Here is a 12,962-nt window from a genome sequence, read left to right on the forward strand (position 1 = left end):
ACGGTAGAGGCCCCCAACCAATCAATTGGTTATAAATTGGAAGATGGTGATCAGTGATACTATGGTTTTATTAAAGGATTGTTTTAAACTGGTTGAATCTGTGAAAAGGCAATTTCATATTGGGTGTGTGAGTGGTGTGACTAGTTTTATTTTTGCATGAACATCCGACTAGGGGGCCTTGGAACTCTTTTCCTTGGTACCCGGGACAAAACCTAACCAAATTCTTAATTGGATCCCATCACTACAGTGGTTGGGCGGTTGGCTAACCCATGGGATCGGATGGGGTTAGGCTGGACTGATGGATCCGTAAATCGAGACTCAAACTTTTGTTTTTACGATAGATAAAATAAATCTCAGACAGTAACTGTTCTATGGATAGGAATCAGCGGCTGTGCCTCTTGAATGGGGAAAAAAGCGTTGATCCCAATGATCCAAGTGCAAGTTCTTCCTTGATCTGACCAAGTATCTTATAGATGTAATTGGATCAGCTTGATCAGAAATGATCTTGACTACGTTAGAGTAAAAAGTTATCCTGGTGGAATCGCCCGTGCTTTCCGGTAAAGGAAGTTTTTTCGGGTTCGGTTTTGGAACAACCGAGGGACTAATCTCTTATCCGGATATCCGTGGGTGAGGCCCCAAGTGTGGGACCCCTGTCCCGCGCGAGAAGTGCTACTTCCGCTGCTAGTATCCCGAATCTGTTGCTCGGTGGGAACAGGGATCTTACAGAGACATCTGCCAAGACATCTCGTGTTTTCCTTGAAACTATTGGATCTTTCCTGAAATGAACCTGACCCCCATGAAAGCGCATTTTTGATAACAATGCTTCACATTTATCAATACATTGATCTGCCAACGATATTAGTTTTATAGAATATGCATAATCAAGATGCAATCTCAAAATCTTGTCAATTATTCTTATCTCTACATGCAAAGTGCATATGTGAACATTCTTAAGAGAGATAGAAAGAATGGGATCCCAAATGTCTTCTTTATTCTTGAGCTTACTCAGATCTATAGAGTCTCTCATTGGGACTCTCCTTGCTGGTCACAAACTGCTCCACTCTTTTGATCCCATACCTTACATACAATAAATGCAAAGATACTTTGCATTAGCCCTGTTGCATATTCCAAGCATACATTTGATAGTCTTTAAGTTAGCACCCAAATGCCATTCCACTTTGAAATCGCCAACTCCATCAACTATCATCCAGTACTTTGGGATTGAATGATATTATGGATACATGTGTGGGAGAACAACCATTTGAGGGTTTGATGATTTTCAGTTGGTATCTGAGCTGCATCAACCCACCAAAGCTCCATCTCTGACTAGATTTTATGTCCTGGTTCCTCTCCTCTACCATTGATGTACTCAATTGCCTCACTTTTTCCATCTTTTGTCCTTTTTGGATCTGTGCCTCATCCAACTTCAACATGAACTTTAGCACACCACCACATTCTTCTACAGTAATTTTATACATATGCACCATTGCAATTTGTACTTTTATAAGATCCACTCATATATTGTTGAGTGCATTATAAACAAATGTACTCTTTTTCTTCTGCTTCTCATCATAAGGCATTATCCCTTCAATATGTATGTACTCTCCAAAAATACTCAAATGTTTTTGATTCATAGCAATCCTAGAAGTAGAAACTGAAAGGAATCTTGGCAAACCAAAAGCTCTTATTCTCTTGCATCTAAGATTTTGGTCCAGAAAGAGCTTGGTAACCTTTGTGCGATAATACCCCCAGTGTCACAAGTCTCTACTGTTTCATTTGGTTTCACAATGGTCCTTAAGTCCCTTACCAACTCTTTGAGAGTAAGATCTCTCAAATTTGTATTCTCTGGAGATTGAAGAATTTTGACCCGGTCTACCTTGTTCATGGTTTCCATATGAGAAGCTTGATTCTATCCTCATTTCGACGGATATTAATACCTAAAATGTGAGAGACAAATTTCTTTGCAAGGTGGAGTCTCCTCTTTTTAGCCCACTACTTTCAGACAACTCACTTATATTCTTTAAAGTTCTCTTCCTCTCTCTGCTGGGGTTTCTTTCAAGTTTTCTAGTTTCTCTTTCAAAGAGTGGTTTACAATTTCTAGCTCTCTAATCTTATCATAAAGCTCTAAAATAGTTTTCTGAGATGTTAATAAAGTTTTTTTCAGTTGATGCATTTGGACTGAGCACATAGAAGATGCAAAATATAACTTCATACAGAGTAACCAAGTAGACCATCAAAACCATCTCCCACAAATCTAATCAAGTCATGAACATTTACAAATGGAGGAGGTCTACCAGTTGAAGTATCATTGGGCTAAATACTTCCATCCACCCACAAATCAATGTTTTTTCTTCCCTCTAGTCGTAGTCTGTTTGCCTCATCTTTGTCCAACAATGCTCGGTGAGATGAATACTTCTCCAAGATGAGTAGACCTAATCTATGTTAAAAGCAAGTTTGTATATAGGTTCTCTTGCATTGAGTAAAGAGTTAGCGATAGACATTAGAGTATAATCCACTATGCAAGGGTATAACAGAAAAGAATAGAAGAGAAGAAAGGATAGAGAGAGAGAGAGAGAGAGACCAATAAAAAGAGAGCACTCAAATGATGATGAGAGGAAAAATGGGCATGCTTTGGTGGGAATATTTGTATAAAAAGTTCAAATAACACTGAGAATAACGACTGAAAAGTACCTCTGACATGATTTAAGGAATGCTAGCATTTATTGTGGCTTGTCTCTTAAATGCTCCAAAAGTACCTCTAAACGGCTGAATTTGGAGGTCTCATTCTACTAAAACCTCAGATAATTAGTGTTTTAATCAAAACCTCAGATAATTAGTGTTTTAATCAAAACCTTGAAGGGCCCTTTTTTTTAATTTTTGGCCCTAATGCTGTGTCATGATGAGCAAGCCAGATTTGAGTTACACTGATGTCTTAGAGAGCTAGTTTATGAAGGTTTCGCACAAACCACATCTTCACAGAGTGCGACGTGCACTTTGGTATTTGAGAGCCATTGTTGATTATGCATTGTTTTATGTAGTAGGTGTACCATTGGAGCTATATGGGTACACAGATGCAGATTGGGTAGGTAGCATCTCAAACCATAGATCTAGTGGATTTAGGTTTTCATTATGGAGTGCTATTATGACATAGAGCAGTAAGAAATAGCCCACAGTTGCCTTGTTGAGTTGCCTTGTCGAGTACAGAGGCAGAGTACAGAGGAGCTGCGGTGGCAGCATGTGAGGTAGATTGGTTACGCAAGCTACTTGTTGCTGATTTGGGGTTGCATGTGGAGAGAAAGGTTGTCATATATTGTGACAATCTTAGTAGTATACAGTTGGGCAAGAACCTAATTTCCCATGCACAGATGAAACACATTGAGTTACATTACCACCTCATTAGGGAGAGAGTGGTTAGGCGACATCGACTTGGCCTACGTCAGCACACAGGATCAGGGAGAGAGTGGTTAGGCGACATCGACTTGGCCTATGTTAGCACACAGGATCAGATCGCTGACATCTTCACGATGACGAAGACCTTGGGAGCTCATGAACTCCAAGCATTTCGAGATATGGTTGGAGTTCATGAGCTAGAGTTGAGCTTCAGGGGGAGTGCTGAGATGTCAAGCTCAACATAAGCTGACACTCACGCCTACATGACCATTCGACATTTACATCACTGGCGAGTTTGGTAGCTGGCACCGGCATATCTTTGCCAGAGATTCTACAGCTAGACTACACAAACTAGTCCACACCTACCTACTCCACTTAGCATGTTCACATTATGGACCGCTTGTATATACTCTATTATGTGTGTTAGTCACTTTATCTTCTTTGTAGACCTCTTTTGTTGAGTGACGAAGAAAAAGAATTTTTTGCCCCTCACCTTGTGTGTTATCTTCTAGGGTTTGTGTGAGTGTGTGTGCTTACAAGAGCTCAAGCTCTTTTCTCCCCTACATCTTTTCAAAATAGGCACTATGGAAAAAGGAACCAGACAAGCTCAAGCAAGCTGTTAGCTAATATCATAATTCAGAGTCCAAAAAATGAACCCGGAAGTAGAAGGCAATGTATCCTCGCCAGTAGAGATGCAACGGCCAATGCAAGGTGCGGAGACACCAAGGATGTGCGGAAGCACAAACGTAGGTAGCTTACCTGAGTAGGCTCACAAAAGCTAAGAACGCGCCATACAATCTATGGGAAGATCTGAAGTAGCCGATTCACATGTTGGTGGAATAGCTCCTCACATTGGTCGGAGTCAACAGCCTATTAGATGCAACATGCCAAATGCTTGGGTTGAGTAGATGGGAACTCGCACCGTTTGCTGTCAAAAAGGCAGATCAGTGCGGCGGGTACAGCCACTTGGGTTGATCCATGAGCTTACACTTGAAGTATTCGAATTTAGTTTCCACGTAGCAGTAGTGGTGCTCTGAATGGAGGATATCAGAGGTGCTTACTCGATGCTTCTCGGTATAGCCTAGCTCTGGTAGGCACGCATAAAGCAATATTGGGGCGCGGGTGGAAAGAAGAAATTAAGTATCTCTGTCGCCAGTAGGCAAAAGGGGTGGAGAAACCGTCCTCCTTGGCTCAAAATAGCCGAGGGAGTTAACATGCTATAAGGATTAGACCTCAATGAGGAAGAGTATTGTTAAATTTGCAGCAATGTGATGAGCTATGGTGGATCAAATGCTAGAATCAACATCATCAACAAAGAGATTAAATGATGATTAAGATGAGATTAGTGAGTAATTAACTGATAGCTTAATGTAAGCATGGATAATAAAAAACTAGCAGATTCTCATTAGGTCAATGCCTCAATTTATAGAGTTTACATCCAAGCATCTAATCCCACTGATCTCTCCTTGATTCACTCCACCTCTTTTGCTTGATTCACTCCACCTCCTCCCAGAATATATCTACACATCCTAAATCTTCTCATGCTACCCTTTATTCTCTCCTAGTAGATACCTCTCACCTTTTCACAGCTTCTCACTCATTTACAGTTTCTCTTTTATAGCCTCTTGCTAAGGGCTTGTTCTCACACACACCCTATTCACTTGTATATTTCAACACCTCCCCTCGAGTGAATAATCCTAGCACACCTGGACCCTATACCAAGTTTCCCTCTTACGTGGTAGCCCGTAACCCAGTGTGCCTCAAGTCCCTAAACTCATAGTCCTTGACACTCTCTCTCTCTATGTGTCCAACGCTACTACAAGTGCCCGTGACCTTGACTAGAGTGCTCACACATACCTCTACCACATGGCCTACATCATCGGCGGCTCAGAGGTGGTTTTACTCTATTGGGGTAGGTTACATTAGGTTGTGGGGTTTCTCTCTCTCTCTCTCTCTCTGTGAGATCCCTGTTCCCACCGCGCAACGGATTCGGGGTACTAGCAGCGGAAGTAGCACTTCTTGCGCGAGGCAGGGTCCCACACTCGGGGCCTCGTCCACGGATATCCGGACAAAAGACTAATCCGTCGGTTTTTCCAAAACCAGACCCGGAAAAACTTCCCTTATCCGGAAAGCACGGGCGATTCCACCAGGATAATTTTTACTCTAACGTAGTCAAAACTCTTACTGATCAAACAGATCCGACTGCATCTATAAAGATACTTGGTCAGATCAAGGAAGAAACTTGCACTTGGATCATTGGGATCAACGCTTTTTTCCCCACCAAGGAGGCACAGCCGTTGATTCCTATCCATAGAACAATTACTATCCGGGATTTACTTTATCTATCATAATAACAGAAATTGAGTCTCGATTTACGGATCCATCAGTCCAGCCTAACCCCATCCGATCCCATGGGTTAGCCAACCGCCCAACCACTGTAGTGATGGGATCCAATTTGGAATTTGGTTAGGTTTTGTCCCGGGTACCAAGGAAAAGAGTTCCAAGGCCCCCTAGCCGGAAGTTCAAGCAAACATAAAATTAGGCACACCACTTACACACCCAATATGAAATTGCCTTATTCTTAGCATCAGTTAACTTTAAAACAATCCTTTAATGAAACCATAGTACCACTGATCACAGTCTTCCAAATTATCCGGTTGATTCTCAAATTTCCCATCATTCCTTCATCATCAGAGTATCTATGGCATCATTGGCAACTAGAACGCTCACCACCTGTCCACTCAGAGGCCGTTTCCATAGTTCCTAGCCCATAATACTCGGTAATATAATCATTTATCAAGATGGACTCTCGTTGAAGATCAGCAAGATCAACCAACAGATCCATATAAAAGAGCCATGGACTCATCCGTTGAGGACCAGCAAGGTCAGTCAACCAGATCCATGCCCGGTTTCACAAAACAACTCTTACTCCTTGTTTCAATATCTTCCTCGACGCACGCGTGGGTATCCTGGGCGACCCAGAGCCCGAGCACCGTATGGTCAGCACCCTCTAGGATCCTTCGCAGGTGACCTAGCGCTTCACTCATAGGCCGCTTCCTTGGTCCCTCATCCACCGTACCGGAAGCTCACCATTTTAATCGAACCGAGGCTGGTCAAGACCTCGGCCGACTTTGCTACGCGAGACGTCCTCCATTGACTCTCCGTCAGCAGTTGCAACTTTAACAGTTAGGTCTTCATGACCTTAATCCACAAGATGGTCAAAATGCTTCCCCAGCATTCTTGACATAAAACAGTCATTTACAAACAGTCACAAAATACAGTTTCTAAATCGAACTCTCATTTTTCCACATTATCCCTCATTAATCCACATTACTTATTCCACATTCCATTTATATGTGTACTCATCCAATCACATCATTTTCCATCTCTTCACTTCAGATTCTTTCACATCACATATCATATATTCACATCCATATCCACATCCATACATCCACATCCACATCCACATTCACATCCATACATCCACATCTACATGCTTACCTCCATTTTCACATTCTCATTTATACATCCACATCCCATATCCACATTCATACATACACATCCATATCCACATCTATACATCCACATCCACATGCATACATCCATTATCACGTCTTCATTCATACATCCACATCCATATACATACATACATCCACATCCACATCCACATTCCCATTCACATCTATACATCCACATCTACATCCACATACATACATACATCCACATCCACATTCCACATTCACATCTATACATCCACATCTACATCCACATTCACATACATCCACATCCACATCCACATTCACATACATCCACATCCACATTTCCATTCACATCTATACATCCATATCTACATCCACATACATACATACATCCACATCTACATCCACATACATACATACATCCACATCCACATTCCACATTCACATCTATACATCCACATCCACATCCACATTCCACATTCACATCTATACATCCACATTATACATCTTCATACATACATCCATTTTCACATTCATACATCCACACTCTCATCTCCACATCCACACATCCACATACATACATCCATTTCCACATTCCCATTCATATAACCCCATATGCCTTCACAACTAATCTTTTACATCACATCCATTCTCGCCCTATCACAACCCATATACATCTTATCCTATCACATACACTTCTTACCTCATCCCATACACATCTTATCACATCTTAATTCATCTTATCTCCTCTTATCACCTCTTATACACCTCTTATCACATCCTATCACATCTCATATCTATTTATAGAATACAAGAGAATTCTTATATTTGATATAAGATTTCTTTACACATTTACTTATGCATAAATTCCATTTAAGGAGATTAATACTTCCGAAGAAAAATCAATCTTTTATGCATCTTCCTATGCATAAATTCATTTTAAATGAAAATGACACTTTTGAATTAAAATTCAATCTTTTATGCATCTTCCTATGCATAAATTTAATTTAGATGAGAATGACACTTTTGAATTAAAAATTCAATCTTTTATGCATCTTCCTATGCATAAATTCAATTTAGATGAGAATGACACTTTTGAATTAAAAATCAATTTATTTTTTTATTTTTTATTTTTATGCATCTTCTTATGCATAAAGTCAATTTGGTAGGAATTACACTTTTAGAATAAAAGAATTTCTCTTATGCATCTAAGTTAAGCATAAAATCCATTTATGAGGAAAATCACACTTTTAGTATAAAAAGAATATCTTTTATGCATACCTATATGCATGAAATCCAATATGATAAAAGTAACACTCTTACAATAAAATAATCAACTTTTATGCATACCTCTATGCATGAAATTCAATTATGATAAAAGTCACACTTTTATAATAAAATAATCAACTTTTATGCATACCTCTATGCATGAAATCCAATATGATAAAAGTAACACTTTTGATATAAAAAATTTTCCTTTATGCATACTTCTATGCATGAAAATTAAAAATGATAAAAGTAACACTTTTAATATAAAATTTTATCCTTTATGCATACTTCTATGCATGAAAATAAAAATGATAAAAATAACACTTTTGATATAAAAATTTATCCTTTATGCATACTTCTATGCATGAAAATAAAAATGATAAAAATAACACTTTTGATATAAAAATTTTTCCTTTATGCATACTTCTATGCATGAAAATTAAAAATGATAAAAGTAACACTTTTAATATAAAATTTTATCCTTTATGCATACTTCTATGCATGAAAATAAAAATGATAAAAACAACACTTTTGATATAAAAATTTATCCTTTATGCATACTTCTATGCATGAAAATAAAAATGATAAAAACAACACTTTTGATATAAAAATTTATCCTTTATGCATACTTCTATGCATGAAAATAAAAATGATAAAAATAACACTTTTGATATAAAAATTTATCCATTATGCATACTTCTATGCATGAAAATAAAAATGGTAAAAATAACACTTTTGATATAAAAATTTATCCATTATGCATACTTCTATGCATGAAATAAAAATGGTAAAAATAACACTTTTGATATAAAAACTTATCCTTTATGCATGATATTAAAATTCAATTTCTCCATGATTGTAATGAAATTCTTTCAATTAATCTAGGATGATAATTCCTAGAATATGGTAGAAAGTCCTCTTTTTATGCTTTGAATGAGATTATTTTATGCATAATTTTTATAAAAATTTTGCCATAGCTCCGCTGCTATGACTGATAAATCTCAATTTTTCTAAGGGATAATGCTTATCATTAAGGAAATACTTAAAATGATCTCTAATTGGATTATTAATCCATAATGGATTGAATCATCAATATACATAAACTAAAAGCATAGAAAAAAGCCATTAATTTGGCCTCAAGCATAGCTTAATCTTGGGTTAAGGAAAAGCTTTATGAAAAGCTTGATTTGGATTGAGAACGGGTCATGAGTATGACCATTTCTTGAGTGAGAGAGAGAATTTTCATAAAAATCATTAGAATTTAAACATAAATGAAAATTAACTTCAATAGCATTTATTAAATTATGTAACTCTTCACTACTATTCAAACTTCAATAGCATTTAAAAAAAACCATACCAATTAAACTTCTCAAGCTTGAGAGGGGTTGAGAAGAGAGAAACATTGAGAATTTATAGAAAGATCAATATTCACTAATTACCTTACAACTTGCTTGATTCTTTGTTCACGGTAGAGGCCCCCAACCAATCAATTGGTTAAGTATGTTGATGGAGCCACTAATGGAGATTGAAGAAAGAGGGAAGCTCCAGAAACTAGTGAATTATTAAATGAATTCACAGTTCTTGGCTTAGGTGGAGTAGAGTAACGATGCATAAACACTAACTATTTTTCAACAAGGGGGAGGCTTCTATTTATAGGAAAAATTGAGCTTCTAACCAAACAAACTGATTCTAGAATTTTCTAAATCAGTTTGGTCAATATTTAACCATTTTTAGGTCAGTTAAGCTAATTTTTTGGAACTAGACTTGAATGAGGAGAGATGAGAGATGAAATATCTCAATTTTTATGAGTTTAAAACTCATTCAAGCATGTGAAATATGCACCTCCTTTAAAGAACTCCCCTTCCTTACATATGTGTCATAATGGAATCATTTTAATATTGCTCATAGTTTTTTTACTAATAAACCTTGTACATTTTCAACTCTTCATCTTATGTGAAATATGCACCTCCTTTAAAGAATTCCCCTTCCTTACATATGTGTCATAATGGAATCATTTTAATATTGCTTATAGTTTTTTACTAATAAACCTTGTACATTTTCAACTCTTCATCTTATGTGAAATATGCACCTCCTTTAAAGAATTCCCCTTCCTTACATATGTGTCATAATGGCATCATTTTAATATTGCTCATAGTTTTTTACTAATAAACCTTGTACATTTTCAACTCTTCATCTTATGTGAGCATTTACTCATTTTTGGATACCCAAAATATCTCATATTTTTAATATTGCTCATAGTTTTTTACTAATAAACCTTGTACATTTTTAACTCTTCACCTTATGTGAGCATTTACTCATTTTTGGGTATCTTCTTTTTACAAATATGGATTTATCTCTTCCCTACACATGGATTGATGCTATTGGCCCATAGGAACCTTAATTGGACCATAGTCTAAAGATTTCTGAAAATCTAGACCCTTAGACTAAGGTTCTTTATACCTATTTCCATATAATTCCAATTGCACATTGGAAAATTCTTTTTGAATTTCTGTTTCAGGGAAACTCATCTGAATTATAAGAGATATTTTTCTATCCAAAAATATTCAAAATCTGAATATTCTCTCTCTAGAATAATTTTTCTCTCTCTAGGCTAAAATAGTTAGCAACAGGGTCTGTATATTTCTGAAGAGGGTTGATTACAGGGGAAGATACTAGACATCAAAAAGGGGTTGGGGGAGGAATCTTACATTCTGCCCCACTTAAAAAATGCGAGATGTCCTCATCTCGCAACTTGTGATAATTTCGCAAGATTCACGAATATGAGACTTAGAGAAAAATTTTAATCAAGATTAACCACCAAGATAAGTCTTAAAGAGAGCAAGATTCAAAATACGAACAAGATTTAAACTTTATTCATTCTCGGAACTTATACAGTAAAGATAGAGGAACTCTTTACACTTCCATAAGCCCGTCCATCATATGGTCACAAAAGCAGTCCTCACAAGCTGCACAAGTATAAGGTAACTCATCTATGGGAATGATTCTGTGGGTTATTGCTGCGCCTATCTCAGTGGTATGAGGTGTTCTAACAAAAGGACCTCTGAGAGGCAAGCCAAAAACGGGGTAAAGGCATATCTTCTCATGAGGAAGAAAACACGCCAGTAAGAAGACCCGCTCAGAAAACCCAGGATGCCTTGATCTCATGACGCAGTAGTATCGGGGACCCAAACCCAAAGCTTCAATAACCATGGCCAAGCGAACATTGTTACGAAAGTGCTGCTGACCCCAGGGTGTTACCCTAGTTATGTCTTGATAGGTCCACCATTTTGTCTGCGCTACAGAAGTTCCCAAGTGAGGGAAAAGTGAGCGCTCATACTGCTCTATAAAATCTTTCTTCACAGACTCCCTTGCGTCTTGAAGGTGAGAAATCATCATGGATAAAACTAATTCTTGTTGCCAAGCCATGAAGGAGATTAAGAAAAAAAGAAGATCGATGGAAGTAAGATTACTGTGAACGACAAGTAAAAGTTACGACTTATATAAAGGAAGGAGCTAGCGTAACTTAGAAGCCAACGGTAGCTTGCCACTGAAGTTTTACCGTCTTTCCATGATTTGGGTTTGGCACATATTTCTATGAAATACATTAAGAACTTTGAGATGAGGAGATAAAAGAAGCTCGTAAGCTAAGTCGCTTACTTTCTTTGAATTCAGATAAGGCTCACAATATCTGGGGGATAACTTCTTAAACTCCCCAATAGATAAAGAACTTCTTTTGGGCCGTACTCGAATGAAGACCAAAACCTTGGTATCCAAAACACCAATTTTTACTTCTGTTCTGAATCCTTAAAACAGGTGGAACTCCTGAGAAGTATTCTAGGGAAAGGGTCTTTCTTTCTTAAACAGAATCGTTCTTTTATTTTAGAGATCAAAAATGGAGATTCTTACTCCTGTATACCTCGAAGGCTGGGGAGGAATCTTACATTCTACCCCACTTAAAAAAGTACGAGATGTCCTCGTCTCGCCAAGTAGAGGACAACTCTTTTTCTTAAGATCTAATTTATTCTAGGGTTCCTTATATTCTGGTCAACCCAACAGAATACGGGGATAAATATCCCTTATATAGAACTCATCATTAAATAACAATTCATTTTAGATCATATCATTCATATCCTTAACACGATAATGGTCCATCAGATCGAAATTTTTTCTTTCTGAACATTCCTCCACGGGAATTTCAGTCAAGCAAGTTTTCAATTTGTCATCCCTTAACTTGATATACCGAGTCAAGTGTTAACAGTAGCACTTTGACAGCGCAATCCACTAATCTCATAGTGATTTGCTGAAATCGTTATCATCATTCCAGTTATGAATATCATCACAGGGACTCGTCCCATTCATCCTCATGTGGTTTCGCTCAGCTTATTACATTTCAACTAAATTTCGGAAATCATCATTTTTCAATCAGAATCCAAATCAATTTCATCAGTTCTCAAACAGAATTAAAAATCATATCAACCACATTCGAATTCATCATCTGGATAGCATTAACGCTTAAAATTTCAAGTCTTAGATTTACTCGTATATACTGTCAGTAAAGAGCTGCAGTATACTCTCGGTATATACGGGTAGTCACGGCCCTTGGAATTATAAGGTAAATACCATCATGTCTAGGCCTCAAGCAAGTCAGGGATTCTATATAATTGCGGTACTTCCATCTGAAGACCCAATTACCAATTTACAAATTTTAGTTTGAATATCAAATTGTATGACTTATATCACACAATTACAACCTTTTTGTGTTTCTTGATAAATGTTTGACATATTTGTCTTCTCAGTTGATCTTTATTAACCAAATGCTCTGAT

Source organism: Cibotium barometz, chromosome 22 (assembly GCF_041138505.1).
Source record: "Cibotium barometz isolate CiBa-2024 chromosome 22, ASM4113850v1, whole genome shotgun sequence".
NCBI lineage: Eukaryota > Viridiplantae > Streptophyta > Polypodiopsida > Cyatheales > Cibotiaceae > Cibotium > Cibotium barometz.